The sequence below is a fragment of the Myodes glareolus genome, chromosome 4, assembly GCF_982192425.1.
Source record: "Myodes glareolus chromosome 4, mMyoGla1.1, whole genome shotgun sequence".
Taxonomy (NCBI): Eukaryota; Metazoa; Chordata; class Mammalia; order Rodentia; family Cricetidae; genus Myodes; species Myodes glareolus.
Window position 1 is genome coordinate 63,879,527 of NC_142029.1, and position 20,999 is coordinate 63,900,525.

The window sequence follows — 20,999 nt, forward strand, 5'->3', positions numbered from 1 at the left end:
CTCCTAAACAGGAGGCCGTGGTGCCCCCTGATTGGCTTTTCCCTGGCGGAGACCTCGGAAGGATGGTGTGAATCTAAAACTCATTGCCGTCTGCCTTGCTGAAGTATCACCACTCCGGAAAATGGCTTGAACAGGAAGTGTGTCGGGAGGAATGGACTTGCATTTCTTACCCTGTCCTGGTAACAGATGTGTAGTGAAACGCCCCTGGAAGAGGGGGCACGCTCCTGATACCTCTCGGGCTAAACTGCTAAACTGCACAAGTGTTTGGAGACCCAGAAGTAGGTCGCCGTGCTATGAGGCTGAAGTTGGCAGGCATCTTCAGGGACTCCACACTCATGTCCTTATGGCCACATTTTCTGTATAAGAAGTCTTCTTCACGAGAGGCTACCTGATAGCAGAGAAAGTTGCTCCTGCTTTGGGGAATTTTCCATCCATTTCCTTCTCCCTACCAACAGATAGTTCTTCATTTTCAATGTTGTTACGTCTGCTGTGAGGCCTCTTCCACTGTCAGACCAGTAAATGGCAGTGGTCTCTCTGTGTGCTGCCCCAGACAGATGTGCCATTCAGATTCTGCCCCTGCAGCTGCCCAGGACTCCCTGAAGGGAGAGGACTCAAAATGTCTTTGCTGTCCTAGCTGAGTCCTAGCCTTCCCCTTCCATGTTCCACTTGTAAACATGGTGTGTAAAGCCAACGACGGTCCATGCCACGTGTTTCTCTTTCTTTGTAGATGAATGAGGTGGTTTGTTTCAAGTTAGATGAGCCAAATTAATCCTAACGAATGAGTCCATACCTCACCAGAAGCTAATAAGCGAACTCAGCTGGCCACAGTGACCTGGCATGGCCGGGGCATGTAGGAAAATGCAAGCGACAGTTGTAATCTTGATTTCTCCTAGCAAAAGCAGACTGCATATGGGTCGGAGGTGTTTCAGTATTTAGAGAGTTTGTTTTTTGAAGGAGAAAGAAGAAGGCATCGTTGATTCCGCCATGGCAGTGTTGTCTGCAAAGGAGCTAAATAAATACTTCGTAATCCTGGTAGAGACACATGGTCGTTGGTAATAAATGGCTTTCGCAAGCATCCAGCATAAATCCCCTTATCTAAAATGACGTCCTGTTGAAATGATGAAGCTGAGAGACCGTCCATTTCTCCTGCCAACTGCAGAAGCATTGACTCTGATGGTTTGCTGATCCCGCCTCCCTCAGGAAGTGTGACAAGATGCTAATAGCAGCCTGCCTGCTGCTAAAACACCACCATCAAGGATAGTACAAAGGTGAGGATACCAACAGAGCAACAGAGGAGATGAATGTTTAGGAAAACAAACCAGAGCTGAGGAAGTATTAAAAAAAAAAAAAAAGATACTGTTCTAGATAAAAGGGAAGAGCTGTCATATAAAAACTTCAGACTTCCTACAGTGAAGTAGGCAGCATTTCCCTGCATGTGTGGTTTGTTTTACTAACCCGCTAACTACATAGTTAGGATACCTCTGTCATCACATGATTGATTTAATGGTTCAAAATCCCCTTCAGATTTCCTTTCTCCAAGAAAGAAGGCTCACAACCATTGAGGTTTGAGATGAATGCAAGAGGACCCAGGAAGGGACCCTGGACAGTGCCTACTGAGGCCAGCCTTAACCTAGCTCAGCAGTTCCCCACTCTGCCCCCAAGTTAAAATTTACAGAGCTTTCTTCAGGTTCACCTTCTTATTTAGCTTCTCTAGGGGTTGTTGGAAGGGGAGAGGGTTAGAGAGAAGGGAGTAGGGGAGGAATGGGGAAAGCTCAGGGGACTGGGATGAGGGGGGGAGGAAGGATGGATATGGGATCAGGGAAGAATATATCTCAACTAAGGGAGTCATTTTAGGGTTTACAAGAGACTTGATTATAAATGGGATCCCAGGTCCAAGGAGAGATCCCCAGATTGTTCTCTGGACAGAGGAGAGGTGCCTGAACCGGCCTTGGCCTATAACCATACTGATGAATATTTTGCTTATCACCATAGAACCTTCATCTGGCAATGGATGGAGATAGAGACAGAGACCCACATTGGAACACTGGACTTAACTCCCTAGGTCCAAATGAGGAGCAGAAGGAGGAAGAACATGAAAAAGGAAATCAGGACCGCGAGGGATGCGATCACCTACTGATACAAGGGGACTGATCTAATGAGAGTTCACCAAGGCCAGTTAGACTGGGACTGAATGAGCACGTGATCCAACCAGATTCTCTGAATGTGGCCGGATTCTCTGAATGTGGCTGGCCCGGAGTCTTTCTGAAAAGCCATTGACAATGACACTGGGACTTGTTTCCTCTGCATATACTGGATTTTTGGGATCCAGTCTGTTTGGATACTCACCTTCCTGGACCTGGCGGGAGGGGGGAGGAACTTGAACTTCCCACAGGGCAGGAAACCCTGACTGCTCTTGGGGATGGAGAGGGAGTGGGGGGAGTGGGAGGGTGTTGGGAGGAGGGGCGGAAATGGAAACTTTTATAATTTAATAAACTTTGAAAAAAAAACTATGCTTTGGGAAGAAATATGTGCCTAGGTTAATAGCTCAGCAACGTATATATTTTATATGAATTATAATCTCTAATTTTGCATTTTTCTTTATTTTTCTAATTAAAAGTATTACTACTGAAAAAAAAACACTGAAACAGGAAATGTAACCAATCTTATTCATTGTATTTAAGAAAAAAGTAGAGAAAAAGAATAGCCGTTTCTAAAGTTTAGAATTCTACCATGATGCTAACCTCATAAAGTACTTCAAAGCACAATCAGGGGAAGGTGTTCTCCTCAGTGTGGGCCTAGAGATCCTAAGCAGGGATCCTGAGTTCTGCAATTACTTAGAGGCACTTGATTCACATCTGTAAGCAGGGATGACCCTTGCTTACATTCCGAGGGACTCTGTGGACCACAGCAGGAACAGAGGGCACAGGTGTTACACAGCCAGCCCCTCCCCTGGAGAACACAGTGTGTCCTCACCCTAAGGTCGGAGCAGTGAAGAGCAGGTTTGCAGCACCTTTTCCTGCTGCACCAGGTGTCCCAGTGAAAGCCAGGGAACCAAAAAGGATAAATGGCGTAAACATTTTAAAGGCCATACAAAGTCCTTTCTCACAACACTGAAGCAGTAGGTTATGATTCAGTTTAATACTGCTGCAGAAAGCCAATCAATCTAAAATCTTTCTTATGCAACAACAATGGACAATAAAGAATGAAGGATGATAAAAAAAATGTACAGAGCTTGAAAACTCAGTTACATATTTCCAGATTCTTAGTGGGAGAGGGGAGACCTAAACACTGCTAAAAAACTCCACCGGATTATACCATTTTACAGCCAAAGGCACTGGCCTAAACAACATGCTTTATAGATAGCCATGATTTATAGAACATGGGTCAGTTAAGTGAGATTCAACTTTCAAAAATTCAGCAAGAGAAACCATCATAAAAATGGAACAGTACCACTCAGTCTTAGAAAATAAATTCTGACATTTGCCATAGCTTGGTTGAAATTGAGGATCATTATGTTCTGCTCTGAAACAATCCAGACTCATTCAAATATGGGATCTTCATATGTCAGAGGTCGTCATAGGTAAGGAGAGTGGGGGATGAGAGGTTAGGAGCCATCAGTGGTTCTAAGACGTAGGTGACTAGACTCACATAGTAGTGTGTTCTTGCTCAGTAGTGAGATTATAGTTGATGAAAATACACTATACATTTTGAAAAGCTAGAATAAAAGTTTGTGAGTGTTTTCACCGTAAAATACACACACACACACACACACACACACACACACACACACACACGTAGCTACAATGTATACATATGAAAAAATGAAGAAATTTTTCTTGGTACACTACGTATCATAATCTTTATATTTTCATTAAAATGAATGAAATTAAAAGAAAATAAGATATTTACATAATGTGAAGTATAACAAAAAAATTGAATCATCTGAGAAAAAAGAAAGGGAAGGAATTTTTTTGCCAATATGAATTCTTGCTCAGAGTCTGTCCATCAAAAAGGAGGACACAGGAGGGGCACATCCAGCACAGCTCATTCCCACAGTTGCCACAAAAGTAGCTTCACCAAACACAAGGCTCTCTGCTCTAGCTACAGGTTAGACCCTCACAGAGAACTGGGAAATCCTCAGTCTAGTGTTTGCAGAACCATGCCAGGTAGGAAGGGCTCACATCCCCAAAGGAGGATGAGTGGAAGGGCGGGGCTTTGGGGAAGTCGCCGCACCATTGGGCTGTGAACACTCTGACTGACTGACGTCAGCCCTGTTTATAGTTGGGTAAAGTTGCTCTTTGTCAAGGCTGTCCTCGTCCCCAGAGGAAGACACTTGAGTAGTTATTTGAGGAGTTGATAAGCGGATGGTAAAGAAACAAAAGGGTGAAAACATCTGTCCTTTCCATATGACTGACCAAGACAGTCCTATTACCCTCTCAGCCAACCCCAAGCTAGACGAGCAGGGCTTGTCTGTCTAGTAGAGATTGACTACATTTGCAAGTAAAGCCAGGCAACAAAACACCATATGATTTTCTTTAAGAAAACAAATCCAGGGATCAAAAATTATCAAAGGGAGTCAAGTAGACCTGGAGGGAGGGGGGAGGAACTTGAACTTCCCACAGGGCAGGAACCCCTGACTGCTCTTAGGACTGGAGAGGGAGGAGGAGAGGGAGTGGGGGGGAGGAGGAGAGGGAGTGGGAGGAATGGGAGGGTATGGGGAGGAGGGGAGGAAGTGGAAATTTTTATAAACAAATAAATAAATTTAATAAAAAAATTATCAAAGGGGTCACAACAGCTAAAACAGCTCAGTCACCTTTCCTAAAAACAAGTATTGAGTCCCAATTACTTCACTAGAGAACTCCTGCAGCTTTTTAGAGACAATATCCAGATTTCATCTCTGCCCAGTGAGGCGGTGAGGAACATCGGACAGACAGACTCGTTTTTATTTTTTAAACGTATTTTTTATTATTAAAATTTGTCAAGAACACAAAATTTATTACATAATTATGCCATGGGAGAACAAACTCATGTGCTTACCTTAAAGGACAACAAAGAAAAGAAATAATAGGATTGTTTTAGACTGAAAACATTTATTTTGTATCATGAAGATAATAGTACAGAAAAAAATGAAAATACAAGTTAAAAACACAAACTTTGTAATCCCTTTTTGCAGACTTACTAAGATTGCTTACATCTCTTACGGCTGTTCAGACTTCTAAGACTCCTAAAACACACAGGCAAGGTTTTATATTCAGTCTCCAGTACTAGTATGGATGGATGGATGGATGGATGGATGGATGGACGGACGGACGGACGGACGGACGGACAGACAGACGGAGGGACAGACAGATGAACCAGGAGTGCCGTTTTGCAGTCATTAAGAACCATCCAGACTAAGAATTATCAGTGGATACCATATTAAGAGAAAGGAACAGACTAATTTGTTTGTGATTAGAATATTTATTTATATGGTCTTAAAGTGTCTCCCACTGGTTACTTATTAATAGTAAATCAAAATACTAAAAGTAATCTGATCTTTGAGTGACAGATAATCACCATAGTTCACCAAATATGACACACTGAAGACAGAACATCACTCTTGTAAAAAGTCTGCTTGGGGATGCTTAATTTAAATCTAGTCACTAAGAAATGTAGCCCCCAAAAGGAAAAGAAATGTGTCCTTCAAAAATTCCAGTTGTTAAAAGCATAAAGGTATGTGTCTTCTAGAATAACAGACTATCACAGATGCTGAAAAAGATATAAAACTATAAATTTCATTCAACATGGCAATAAATTACAAGATAAAACCAGGCAGAAAGAAAATGGGAATTAATTATCTTGAGGAACTAATATAAATACTAAAAAAATTAACTATCTGCTGCAAAATTTATACAATCATCTTAGCTTCTTTTTCTGTTGCTGTGATGAAATACCAGGCTTTTGCTCAGAGTTCCAGGTTACAGTCCACCCAGCAGGGAAGTCACAGCAGCAGAACCACGGGAGAACTGGTCACGTTACATCTCAGTCAAGAAGAGAGCAGTTCGAGCATCCATACTAGCGCTCGGCTTGCTTTCTCCATTTCACACAGTCCAGGATCCCAAGACAGGTCTTCCCACGTCAATTGGAGTAATCAAGACAATCCCTCACAGACATTCTCAAAGATGAGCTGCAATCTAAATAGGTGTTGACAATACTAACCATCACACTGGAAGTCATGCAGATTATATTTAACATAAATGGATTTGAATTAAAATATAGAGATTGAGATTAGATAAGAATTTAGCTACATGTCATTGATGACAGATCTCTTAAAACCATAAAGGTTTGAAGTCTTTTGAATGGGAAAAAATATATCCCAATATAGTATTAACAAAAAGAAAGCTATAAAAACATCATCTGTATCAGACAAAGTAGAAGTCAAAGCAAAAAAAAAAACTATTACTAAGGGTAAAGAGAAGCAGTGAATGATGAAAGGAAAACCATCATGACACGGTATGCACCTATACTTTATCTTCGACATGAAGTGTGCGTATAGAGTTACAGGAGAAAAGCACAAATCCATGAGAACAGGAAGAAGTTTTAACATTTCCATCGCATTGGTTAAGCCAACAGAAGACCCAGAAACCAATAAAAGAATTAATGAATGCAATTAACAGGTTGGATGGAGATTTATTGAACAGCTACTTCCTTGTAGCATAACACTCCCTCTGGACTCTTCCAGGAATTAATTAGTATTTGATTCTGGTCTGGAAGATTCATTCCAGTACTATCTCAGAGTGAGACTGTTATCATTTTTCCCTTTATTGTACCAGTGGCAATAATAGTAGCTAAGATTTATTGAGCCAGGCCAACAGATAATTAACTGTTGCTCAACTCAGTCTTCAAACACTTCTCTACGGTTGTGTTTTCCAATATGGCAGCTACTAGCCACATGCTCTGCCTTGATGTCACCAGCTGTTGGGTTTAGTCACTTCAATCACTGTGACTTTTCTCAGCTCAAGGTTCTTTTGCGAGCAGTGCTATGAGGACTCAGCGCCCTTCTCCCCAGAGAGCGATGAGTAACCAAACCAATCAAGAGAATTGTCTTTATAATGATTCTGAAAGACTCTAAATGCATTTGTAAGCCCCCTCAACTCTAAGACATTTTTCTAAAACCTTACACTCACTCTCTCTTGGAAACAGGACAGTCGTACACACACACACACACACACACACACACACACACACACACACGCTGGACTGCTCATCCTCCTGTGTCCTTGTGAATAATCGTCAAACATAACTCCATTCTGGGAATATAGGCAAAGACAACCCACAGATGTTGACTCAGTTCCTGATGTTTGACTTAGTCACTAGAACAAGGTCAGGATGGCCCATAGATGCTCCCTTTATCTCACCTGACCACGCAGCTATTCTCCTGCCCTGGAATAGACCAATCACTGCTAGTAACCCCTTGAATAAGTCAATCCAATAAGTTGGAAAACAACCTACAGGTCCCCCCCAAAATTGTGTCTGTGGCTTTTTGCTTTAAAAGATGGACTGTAACAGCTATCGGATGTCCTTCATATCCCGAACCTGAAGGGCCCTGTCATGACAGAATAAAAATCCTCTTGCTTTTGCATCAATTGTGGTTATGAGAATGGTGTCTGGAGCAACTCCTCCCTGATGTTTGGACTTCTAGTCCAACAATTCTTTATTAGTAGCTTCTATATCCAATGCATTAAGGAGGTTCACACTCTTAGTACACATGGAAGGACCGGGATAGGCAATACACAAACAACTCAACACCACAATTATTAATCCTACTAATCTTAATACATAAAACCATTTCCTAACCTCCTTATAAATTATCCATAAAACACTTCTTAACCTTAATACAACTTATCAATTAACATTTTCTAATCTTTTCCAAATATCCATAAAATATCTCTTAACATTTCACACACTAAACATATGCATTAATACATCTCTGCTTTTCTAATTATCATTAATACACTAATCTCAGATTTATGAAGTTCCATACTTGAGTGTAAATAGCATCATACATTCTGGTATCCTCTGTAAGGGTTCTTCAGTCCTGAAAAGCACTGTTGGGTTTCTTCTTCAGCCTTAAAAAGGACTTTTTGGATTTCTTCAGGCTGGATGCCCAACCGCACCGGGTGCTTGACCACCAAAGCTCCACTCTTAACTGCGTAGGTTGTGTGATCTGGTGATGTTCTGCTCTCGGGAGGCAGGGAGTTCAGAGGATCTCACTACGAGGCTCAGCAGCTTGTTAGGGACATCATGATGATGAGATGACTGTACCTGTTCGAACCTGTCTCCCGTCTGATCCTTCTGATAGCCAGAAGTCCTAGGCTATCCGTATCGACTGGACACAGAAGGGTGGGGTCCTTCTCATGTGGCAAGACTGCTTTTACGTGGGCCGCCTGTTCACCCAAGTTATTCTCCTATCTACTTCTTGTATGGCAAGATTACTTTTGTTACCAAGATTACTGGATGCAGTCTTCCCATCTGGCAGGGCCAGATGGGTGTGGCAGTCTCTAAGTGGGCAAAAATGTTCTCTTAATATTTCTCCTTAATAATTTTCTACTTCACACAGTTTTCTTACTTAATTTTCTATTTTCTATATTAAACTTATCCTTATACTATAGATTTCCTACTTTACCTATAGATTCCCCTTTTTTTCTCATTCAGAGGGATCTGTTTCCATCTGTTTCCATTCTCATTACACTTGACCAGATGAGTTTTCAGTCTTTTCCTTTTCCTTTGCCAACTCATTTGGTTCCTGTGCTGATTTTGTAAGGAGTGTACAAGGCTCGCTCCCCTGCCTCTCTCTCCTCTCTCTGTCTCTCTGTCTCTCTGTCTCTCTGTCTCTCTGTCTCTCTCTCTCTCTCTGTGTGTGTGTGTGTGTGTGTGTGTGTGTGTGTGTGCATGCTCTATTCTCCTGCCTTGGTCTTGAGGACATGAACCTGTACTATCCAGGGGACCTTACATGCAACCCTGTGTATCCTGCTACAAGGAAGGTTCTACAGGAAAATGGGTTGAGCAAGCCAGGGGAAGCGAGTCAGTAATCAGCTCCCTTTCATGTCTTATGCATCCCACCTCCGGGATCCTGCCCTGTTGGAATGCCTGTCCTAACTTCCTTCGGTAATGAACAACGAGGCAGAAGTGTAAGGCAAATAAACTCCTTCCTCCCCAACTTATCTTTTGGTCATGGTGTTTCATCGCAGCAATAGAAACACTAACTAAGACAGAGACCTTCTGAAGATCTTGACTACAGACATGAAAAAAGAAGCCAACAGAGATGACAGGACAGGTGACGTATATCCTGATCCTTCCACTATGGGAACAGCTCTGAAACTGGAGGAGAGATGATAAATCTTGCTAACTAAAGAGTCCTCATGACTCTCATGACTCATTATTACATGTCACCCTTTTATACAGCATGATAGGGGTTTGGTTATACAGCCCAAACAAACTTATAAAATTGACAGATACCTTTTCCCTGCTCAAACATAGAACAAAAAGTTATCTTTAACTGCCTGTGCACACTGCATATTCCATACTTGTGTTAATACAGATAAAAATATTAAATTTAAAAGTTTATGTATTTTCAAACAACAACAGCAAACAGGAAGCAATAAAGACAAGTATCTCCAGGTGATCCAATCTTTCAGAATAGCTCTGTTGCAGTTTTCTTAAAATTCTGCATCAACTTCAAAACTACCAGCTGAGATGGTCCAATCTCCCAAACTAACCAGCCAAGACCTCAGATAAGCTCTATACTGTTGTAGGAGGCCACTTATTAATTCCTGGCTACCCAGACCACGAAATAATCACTCAGAAACCATATTATTTGCAACACTGTTTGGCCAATAGCTTAAGCATATTTCTGGCTAACTCTTATATCCTAAAGTAACCAATCTCCATTAATCTGTGTATCGCCACATGACTGTGGCTTACCAAGTAAAGTTTGGTCCAGTGTCTGTCTCCAGCAGGGCTAAATGGCATGGCTTCTCTGACTCTGCCTCTCTCTCTCTCTCTCTCTGATATATATATATATATATATATATATACCATATATATACCATATATATACCATATATATATATATATGTCTTTCAGCCTGACCTTGCTCTGTTAAGCCATTGGCCAAAAGCAGGTTCTTTATTAACCAATGGCAATAAAACATTCACAGCATAGATCATCTCCCATATCACCTCCCCTTTTCTGTCTAATTATGGAAGGTTTTATCTTTTACATATAACTAAACAGTTATCAAGCAAAAATTATAGTTATAATATTTATATCTGTTTTATCTCTTATTGTAACTAATGAAAACTATAACTATCTGTTCTTCAGCTCCATCAAAGACTCCCCTCCTTCAGCCAATAACTTTAAAGAGGCTAGACCAGGTTAGGGTGAGACCTTTTGGGTACCCAGAGAAAAACCACTGGCCAGCCCAGGGCTCTCTCTCTCTCTCTCTCTCTCTCTCTCTCTCTCTCTCTCTCTGTCTGTCTCTCTGGTTTCCACGTTACACACCTGAGGTTGGACTTCTTGCTCCTGTTCCATGAGTTTGCCCTTTTAATAAAGAAATATAATTGAAATATTTTGGAGTTAGTTTGGAATTCTTTGACATGCATCCTCACCCCCCTTTCCAGGAGCACGATATTTTCCCATCATACAGAAACTAAACAAAAAATAATACAACTATTATTTCTTGGTCCTATTATTTTTTTATCAAATCTCTCAAGGACTTGACCCCCAATTTTCTCAGGGTCCCCTAAAGATGCCATTGTAGAGGTATGATGTTATGTTCTTTGGCTTTGGAGGGGGTTATGACCTAGATCCAAAATGAATCAAACATGGAGTCTTATTCTTATTGATAATTGCCCAGCCTTAACTTGGCTTGCTTCTTGCCCACTTTTCTTACATTATCCCATCTACCCTTTGGCCTATGTGCTTTTCTCATTCTCTTACTTTTTAAAGTCTTATTCTTTCTCCATGGATGGCTCTGTAGCTGGCTGGCTGGCTCCTGATGTCCCCTTCCTTGTCAGGCTACTACTCTTACCACTTCTCCCCGTTTTCTCCTTCTGTACATTCTCTCTGCCTGTCTGCCCCGCCTATCCTTTCTCTTGCCTCGCTATTGTCCATTCAGATCTTTATTAGACCATCAGGTGTTTGAGACAAGCAAAGTATCACAACTTCACAGAATTAAACAAATGCAACACAAACAAAAAGTAACACACCTTAGAACAATATTCCCAATATGTCATTGCCCCCAGACAATAGAAAGCAGTCTAGAGAACATGATGCCCACATTCCCAAGACGTGGAGTGGGTGGTTTTGGTCATTTTCTGCGTTATGGATGTTCACCATAGATTGGAGGGGGTGGTGCGGTGGTTACAAGTTGTTATTGACAATGGTCAGCGAAAAAGCTAAACAAAGGAGATTAAATTCAGGGCTCTCTTTCTGAAGGGAAAATGAGAGATATAGTATAGAAATGATGGGATAAAAGGATGAATTGTTGAATCTACATTTAAACAGTCACTGATCTCAAATATCTGACATAGGTATAAATTTTTGTATATCGATACAAATTTAAGGTTATTTTTGTTTAAGTATACTGTACATGTTTTTACTCTTGTTTAAGTATACTGTACATATGTTTTTACTCCTGTTTAAGTATACTGTATATATGTTTTACTCCTGTTTAAGTATACTGTATATATGTTTTACTCCTGTTTAAGTATACTGTATATATGTTTTTACTCTTGTTTAAGGTACTGCACCTAAGCAACTCATTTTAAAATATAATGTAAAGTTTTAGTCCTTGAATATTATTTAACTAAGAGCTGAGTGGCCCATAAATAGCTAGGCAGGAAGAGGTTAGGCGGGAGGACTCTGGGAATGAGAAAGACAGAGTCAGGAGACAGACATGGAGAGGAAACAGGAGGTACAAGATGAAAGAGAGGTAACACCACATAGCAGAATATAGATTTAAAAATAAGGGTTACTTTAAGGTATTAGAGCTAGTTAAGACAAGACAAGCTAAAAGTCAAACTTTCATAATTAATAACAAGTCTCGGAGTCATTGTTTGTGGGTTGGCGTTCCAAAGATGTTCCAGTAAGAAAGCTTGCTACAAGAAAACCTATTTTAACTCATAAAACTTGAAAATAATGTTAGCCAAGAAAAGTAACATTGAAAAAGATTAGAAAAAGGAGCCATTTAAAGGTGTTTGAAGGGGTCACTGGCTCTCTGCCCTCTTTCCAACAAAGTCACATTGAATAAATCTCCCTTTTCTGCTTTTTAGATTTGTTTGTTTGTTTGTCTGTTTTGAGATACGATTTCTCTGTGTGCTCACTCTGTAGACCAGGCTGGCCTTGAACTCACAGAGATCTGCCTGCCTCTGACTCTCAAGCGCTGGGATTAAAGGCATGTGCCACCACCACCCAACAACTTTTTAGAATTTTTTAAAAAGATACATTACTCCTATTTTAAGAACATATGAGAAATCATTTTTGACTATTAGTTTATTTCGCAAAAGTTTAATATGAAAACATACATGCCTGATTCTAACATCATTGTGAAATGAGCCCTCTGTGGAGGGATGTGTGTTTCTGAAGAGAAGTTATTATTTAAATTCATTCCCAGACCTCTAACTTGGTGATAGTGTTTCCTGGTGTGGCAGGCATCCAAACATTATTACACTGCCCTTGGGCATCATCTCCACGTATTCATCACCCATATGAATCATTTAACAATCAAATCACCATCAGATTTACTGGATATCTGCCATCATTTAATCTCATTGATGATTTCTTGTCCATTACTTTCTTAACTAGGTAGGGTGGACCTTGTTCACGTCATCTCAGTGAGCTCTGTAATTTTGAGTGGAGCTGGAGGTCTCCCTCTTCACCTTTGTTATATCCATTATTCATAATTAAATGTATATAAGAACAGTACAGAATTTGGAGAGTTGGTCCAGTCATTAAGAACACTTGGAATTTTTGCAGCAGACTTGAGTTCTGTTCCCAGTACCACATAGAAGCTCACAGCTCTCTGTAACTCAAGTTCCAGGGGATCCAATGCCTTCTTTGGGCTTCCACAAACAAAACCCTGTGCAAATATGTGCAGACAAATATTCACAGACATAAAATAAAATAAAATCTTTAACTATATAATGACAATAGAAAACATAAAAAAAGACTGTGCTAGAAAGGGAGAAGATCCACAGTCATTGCTTCCATGATTTATCTACTGCTAGGCTTCAGTCACGCTGTTCTTTCCTGGTAGAAAGCTATGATCAACAAAGGCTGTAGCTCCTAGCCTTTCCTCCCAACAGCCCACCACCCTTAAATGACCCTTCTTTGTGTCTGCCGATTGACTACAGGTGGTTTTCAATTTTATCGGGTTGCTTCTTATTTTTGTGTCTGGCTGTCATTTCTTTGTGGATGAAATATATCTTCACATTGGTCCAGGAGAGATTTGGTGTTAGGCCTAGAATGCACACAGCAACTGTTTTCCAAGGGAGCAAGGCTACACCTTGAGCTGGCAGCAAAATTTGGTGGCATCATCCCCATTTTATTGGCTTCTAGTTGTGAAAGATGGAAGAGTGGGGAGGTCATGGAGACTCAAATTCCCAGAACACAGTCCCTTAAAGTCTATTGCATGAAGCTGCAAAGGTGAAGTCTGGGTTGCAATGTAGACCACAGGATGTTGGAGCTATCAATACCATAGGGTGTCCATTCACTAAGGAAAATTGTAGGCAAGTTCACTGCTCTAAGAGGATATATGTGTTACAGAAATCAGAGTTAGAGGGATTGAGAGTGTCCAAGTGCTTTGGAACCCTGATGACTCTATCAAGAACCTCTCAGGTCTTTTGGCCATCTTGGCGCTTGTGGAGGTGAGGGCTGTTCGTGCTGCTGAGCTTTGGGGGCCACTTTCTGGGGCCTGCTGGGAGCAGGACTTCTAAAGGACAATATATCTGGAAGGCTGTGATGTAAGATCACGTTTGTTGGCTATAAGCAAGGTCCCCAGAACCAGAGAGAGCACACAGCTCTTCTTAAAATTGAAGGCATTTATGCCCGAGATGAAACTGAATTCTACTTGGGCAAGAGATGCACTTACGTGTATAAAGCCAAAAACAACACAGTGACACCTGGAGGCAAACCAAACAAAACAGAGTGATCTGGGGAAAGTCACTCGGGTCCATGGAAACAATGGCATGGCCCGTGCCAACTGCCGAAGCAACATCCCTCAAAGGCCATTGGACACAGAATCCGTGTGATGCTGTACCCGTCCCGGATTTAAACCAATGAAAACTAAATAAACAAAAGTGGATTTGTTAAAAAAAAAAAAAAACCAAAAAAAAGAACCTCTCAGAAAGAGAGAGAATCAAAATTAAAGAGGAAAAGGGAGGCATTACAACAGACACCAAGCAAATTCAAAGAGCCATGAGGACGGAAGGACTGTTTAGTGACCTTAAGTATAAGTGTATATCTTGTCTTGTGATCCTCATGACTCAACCTCCAGAGTAGTTTAAATCTCTGAAAGATAGATAACAATCTTTGCTGAGACTCATGGAATTGTGTGTGTGTGTGTGTGTGTGTGTGTGTGTGTGTGTGTGTGTGTGCGCACGCGCGCACGCATCTGTATGTGACAAGAAACTTCTAAACTCAATTTGTTTGAGGAGAGGAAATAGTGGACTCTGGCGTTTATTCCAATATGACTTGATTCCTGGGGTGTAACTTTGAGTAAAATTACCCAAGTCTTTCGCCTTACTTTTTGAGATATTTTTGTTAATAGCCCAGGTTGGTGTCAAAACTTGTGATCCTCCTGACTCAATCTCCTGAGAGGTTTACATCTCTGAAAGATAGATAATAAAAATTACTGTATGAATTAAAGAGCAAAGGCCTTGACTACACAATGGTATAAGCAGTTAATAATGTAGCAACCTTTCCTTTAGCAAAATATCTCATTGCGTACTCTGCCCCACACAGTGTTCCACATAAAAGAACTATCTATCAGATGCTTAAGTATCAAAAACTTGAAATTATACACAATTTTTTATTTAATATCCATGGGAGACTATAAAGTGGTTGTCATTTACGCCTCCATAAATGTGTGTGTGTGTGTGTGTGTGTGTGAGAGAGAGAGAGAGAGAGAGAGAGAGAGAGAGAGAGAGAGAGAGAGGAGAGAACATGCATGTGAAGGCAAGAATATCAATATTTGGGTGATGGAGGAGGGTTATCTGTCTATTGTGTTATTTTCATTGGTCAATAAAGAGACTGCCTTGGCCCTTTGATAGGACAGAAAATTAGGTAGGCGGAGTAAACAGAATAGAATGCTGGGAAGAGGGCAATGGGGCAGAAGCCATGGAGCCAGTCACCAGGTCAGACATGCTGAATCTTTTCCAGTAAGCCACCACCTCGTGGTGCTACACAGATTATTAGAAATGGGTTAATATCAAGATATGAGAGTTAGTCAGTAACTAACTCTCTAGAGATAATGGGCCAGGCAGTGCTTAAATGAATACAATTTGTGTATTGTTATTTCTGGGACTAAGCTAGCCGTGTGGGAGCCGGGTGAGGCGAAAAGCAGGCCTGCCCGCAGCCCCTTACTACATTTGGGTATCATCCTCAATGTCTCTCCACCTTACTTTTTGAGACAGGGTTTCTAATTGTAGCTGGGCCCCACCAATTCAGGCAGACTAGCCTCAGAGACCCACCTGCCTTTGCCTCCTCAGTACCAGGATTACAGGCAGGCACCACTGTATCTTGGTTTTATGTGATACTTGGGATCAAACTCGGGCCCTCACACTTTATAGAAAGAGCTCCAACAACTCACCCATCTCCCCAGCCCCAGGTCTTCATTTCTCAAATAAGGATATGAAAATGTAAGGGTTAAATAATTTACCAAAGGCCACACAACGAGCAAGCAGTGGCATCTACACTCAAGTCTGAGTCTCTGTGTGACCCGAATGCCAAGGCTTAGCTGTGCTCCTGGGCTCTTTCCACAAAAGTGGAGAAAGCACAACTGGAGAAATAAGAATCTCCTCCTCATTCCAAATGCATGAGACCAGAACTTGAGACCAATGATGGTGCTAGAGAGGAGAGATTGGGTAATCTCTGCTCTGTGTCCACCATCCCTGCACTGGTGGGAACAGGGCTTCCTTCTACCTAGTCCTGCAATGAATCCTTTGGAGGGAGAGCCCAGCCCCATCCTCGTTACCCGAGAAGATTGTGTGCCTGTATGTGTATGCATGTGTGTGGTACAGCTGTGTCCTCTAGGTATCTTATGACTGTCACCATCATCAAGCGGAGCAGCTGTAGTGACCTCCAAGAGAACTTGTCTTATAGTCATGGCAACAAAGTAAACAAAACTCTACTGAGGGTACTGGATCTGTGGTTTGGAAGTTGTTAGCATCCCTCCTGGAGAAGGGGCGGGAGATTTCCTTACCCTCTCCTGTGGAGATTCTACTCACCTTTCTCTCCTGCCCGAGCATACAGAGTCTTAGAAATGTGAAGTACAAAGGTAAAATTGTTATTGAGGAAAGATTTTTTTCAGTGGTCACCCACTATCCTGTAAGTAACCCCAATAAACTCATTAATTAGCTGGGGTGGAGTCTGCAGAATCTTTGTTTGGTCTGACTGTATCCTCTCTACTAGGGATCGGTAGATGTTTGCTTTCAACCTCCCAGGAAAGTCGTGTGTGTATGGGTGTGTGTGTGTGTGTGTGTACACGTGTGTGTATGTAGTATAGGTATGTGCATCGGTAGTGCGAGTGTGCATTGTGCATGTCTATAGTGTGTGAGTGTATGTGTAGTGTTAAGTATTGTGTACACATATATGAGTAGTGTGTGGATAGTGTATGAGTGTGTGTGCAGTGTTTGTAGTCTATGTGTGTGTGTGTGGCTTGAGTGTATGTGAGAGTGTGTAGTGTGTGTGTATAATGTGGAGAGTGTGTGTGTGTAGTGTATATGAGTGTGAGTAGTGTGTGAGCAGTGTGTGCGAGCATGTGTGCATATGTGTAGTGTGAGTGAATGTGTACATGTGTGGTGTGCAGAAGGCATGGAGAGGACTGTTTAGGTAAGCATTGCATAGCTTCTTTCCATTCCTCTAAAGCCCAAGCTGTCCTGTACACAGGACGGAAGAGCTGCCGAAGGGGTTTCTGAGGCAGGGAAGTCATCCATATGAATGACTCTGCAAGGATTTAACCTTTTCCTTCCTCCAACTGCAGTAAAAATAAATCTGCCAGTATCAATTCTTAATGAGATTAGATCCTGCCTGCTAATGAAAACCTCTGCTAAGAAGCCACCCAGAGGGAAGCTAACTGTCAACCAGTGAGTTAGGAGCCCACCACCCAAAAGCCTTGGCAGCTGGCAGAGACCCTCACAGCAGTATGTGGGGACAGGAGCTTGACCAAGACAGGGTCATCAACCTAACTCTCTCCCAGTGTCCCTGTCGGGAGAAAAGCACTTGGGAGGTGAGCATGTGTGTGACAGTGTGTGAGTGTGAGTGTGTGTGTGTGTGTGTGTGTGTGTGAGAGAGAGAGAGAGAGAGAGAGAGAGAGAGAGAGAGAGAAAGTGTTTGAGACAGGGTCTCACTTTGTAGTACAGGCTGATCTCGAACTCACAGATTAAAGGAAGGCACCAACACTGCCCAGCTGACAGGTCTTTGACAGCAGCATCATTCTGGTGCCCGTTTCCCTCCAGTCCTGAGCTCGCTGGGGATTTCTCTAGAAGGAAGATTAGAAATGAATGTGTCTGGAGCAGAATGAGCACTTAGCTGTCCACAGCTCAGCCCTTCCTGTTCACCCCTACTCCAAGGTCAACCTGAGAAGGATCCAGATGGCCCAACATGAACACAGAGCAGACTTTAAGCATCCATTTCCCAAAGCCATCAGCGGGCCTGGCAGACAAGAAGTGTCAGAGTGAAGGGTCAAAGTTTAGGATGGGATTATTCCATCCAACAAGACCCAACATCCAGGAAGATGGCACTAGACGATAACAGACTGATTTATTCAACCCACTCACTAAGTACCGAGCTATTCCGAAGTGAAGATGAGATAACTGTGGTCTTCCAGGCTGGTTAGACACAGAGCGTTGAAATAAATGATGTGAGGCCACTGCTCATCGTTATCCTAAACCTAGCAAACGATGAGTTGAAATGCAAAGGGCCTTATTTTTCCTAAATGTGTTTTTTTTAAATAGCAAGTTTAAAACTCATCAACCCATTAACTACGAGAGTCTCTGTCCCAAACACGGCAATTTCCTAAATACCAAATCAATGATTTCCAGCATAAACGAGGCAATCAGGACGACAAAAATGGAAGACTCCCGGCAAACTCACTTCTGAGGGACGAGGAAAGCTTCCCCCAGCGAAAACGTGACTCAGAACAAGCTGCAAACAAGCTGGAAATGATCGCCTGTCCCTGAAACACGTGGTTCACTCTGCTGTTTCCCACGAGGCGGGAACGTGTGCCGCCGGGGTACGGAGAAATGCGCGCGAACTCGAGAGAACTGGAGCCACGGTTTCTCTCACCGTGCAGCATGCAATTTGTTCTTTCACACTCAGGCTGGGCTAGCAATACGTTGATCTCATAGCAACTGTAAAATTGCTACAAAATAGCCATAGAGGTGCCCTGTTCCTTTAAATGAATCTTCGTGTCTTTATGTGTGTGCGTGCGTGCGTGCGTACGCGCACGTGTGTGTGTGCATGTGTGTGTGTATGAGCATATGTGTGTGTGGGGGGAGGGGGTCCTGCTCAACAGGACCGCTCTAGCACTCCCCACTTAAACTCCTTTGGCATGGTCTCACACTGAACCTGGAATTAAGCCAGTAACCAGCAAGCCCTGGTGATCCTATGCTCCCCATAGCATCAGGGACAGATGTGCCACGCCCTACTTTTCATATGGGTGCTGGTGATTCAGTGAGGCCCACATGCTTGCAGAGCCGGCGTTCTCACCCAAGAGTCCTCTCTGCTCTTTAAATGGAAGCTTGCAGCTGTGGTTCTCAACCTTTGGATCGCGACCCCGTTGAGAAACCTTGTTCTCCAAAAATATTTACATCACAATTCATAACAGCAACAAAGTTATCGTTATGAAGTAGCTATGAAAATAATTTGATGGTTGGGGGTCCCCACAGCATGAGGAACTGCTTTAAAGGGGGGCAGCATTGGGAAGGTTGAGGACTACTGACTGCCAGCTGTATCCTTCACTCTTGAAATGGCCCCAGCTGCTCCCAAATTTCTCACACTCTGTGAAGCCATCATCACGTGACTCTGGAAACTCTGACATTTTCTCCTTGGTTTCTTCAGTTCATCTGCAAACACATTTTTCAGTCTCCAAGTATTTGTGCTTCCTTCTGGGGTTTCCTGGGATGTTAGTTTCTAATTTTGCTCCACTGTGATCTGATAAGGTACGAGGAATGAGGCCCATTTTTTCCCATCTTCTTTTAAGGCCCGCTTTGAGCCGTGCAAAGTAATTCATTTTAGAGAGAACCCCACAGGCTGCTGGGAAGAATGGGTGTTCTGTGTCTGCTGGACAGAATATTACATGTGAAGTCTTTTGATGACGGAATAGTTCAACACTATAGAAAGTTTCTTTGTTGGTGAACGATGCATCTACAGATGAGAGGGGAGCCTTGAAGTCACTCACTGTATGGCTAATCTCCATTGTCAACTTGACTTCATTTGGAATCAACAAAACGTAAGCAGCTGGGCACATCTGTGAGGGGCTTTCTTGATTGGGTCAGTTGATGTGAAAGACCCAGCCTAAATCTAGGCCATCCACATAAAAGGACATGGTCAAGAAAGAAACTTTTGCTTTTTGGCTGCTTACCCTGACTCTTGTTGGCAAGTTCATCTGTCCTGCTGCTGAGACTGACAATCCTTCAGTGGCATCAGAACTTACTTCTTCAGGTTTCCAACACAGACTGAAGATGATCAGCTCCCTCGGAATCCTCCAGGACTCCAGCACCGGAGTGCTGAGACATACAGTCTCATGATCAGAACAGCTACTGGATTCTCAGCCTTTTCACCAGAATGCACATTATTGGACTCCTTGACACAGCCTGTAAGCCACTCTAATAAGTTACATACATATGTGTATATACATATGTGTATATATAGTAGTAAAAACTATATATGTATATATACATAATTCTACCAGCTCTGTTCCTTTCCCTGACAATTTCACTCACTGTTATTTTCTCACAATCTATCTGAATTCCCTTTAGTGTTTATTTATGAAATTAGGAACCTACACTTGTATTGATTATAATAGACTTGTGGTGAGAAGTCACACAAGAGTTACTTCTAAATTTCTAAATGTATCTCCCAAAGTTCCTAGCTCACCGCGTACCCAGGACATGACCAAACACACTTCATGATCCAACAACTCTCCCAGCCGGAGACAGTGGAACTCACATTAAGCAACTCACTGTCAGTGTGGTGTGCCTGCGGGAGGTGGGACAGGCACCTACAGCCTGCACTGCATAAACTGAGGAACCCCCAGCTCAATAACTCTGTGTATCTCCTTCAGAGAAAGAGAAGCCTTCGTTCTCCTGGGGCCTCTCTAGGAACCTAAAATCTTTCCCCTGTTTCAGTTCTGAAGCCACGGGGTTCCATGAAAACCTTAGATTTAACATTATGATTTTGGAATATATCGAAGGGCTTCTTCAGTCTAGGCTCAGTAATGCTTAACCATAAAGGAAGCTAGATGCCTACAAAATTTTATCAAGATAGTATAACATCTCAATTATAAGCAGTATGAGGTTGGTGGGACTCCTGTTTGCTTTGACGCAGCTGCTTCTCCGTGCATTTAATGTGCTCCCCAGCTCTTTTTAGCATACAGGTCCAGTGTTCTGGAGAGAAGAGGAAGGGGAACGGCGAGTGATAGAAATTAGAAATGTTCTTGATATAAGATATCCTACATGTGAATGGGGGAGGGGCTCATACTCCTGAGAATGGGGTGCTTGAATGGAGACCAGACTGGA

At 42.3% G+C, this 20,999-nt stretch overlaps 1 pseudogene; it reads left to right on the forward strand.

Annotated features, from left to right (window-relative positions):
• Positions 1-11,364: 11,364 nt before the first annotated feature.
• LOC148122291 (large ribosomal subunit protein eL33 pseudogene) lies at positions 11,365-14,314 on the forward strand (annotated as a pseudogene).
• The last annotated feature ends 6,685 nt before the right edge of the window (positions 14,315-20,999 follow it).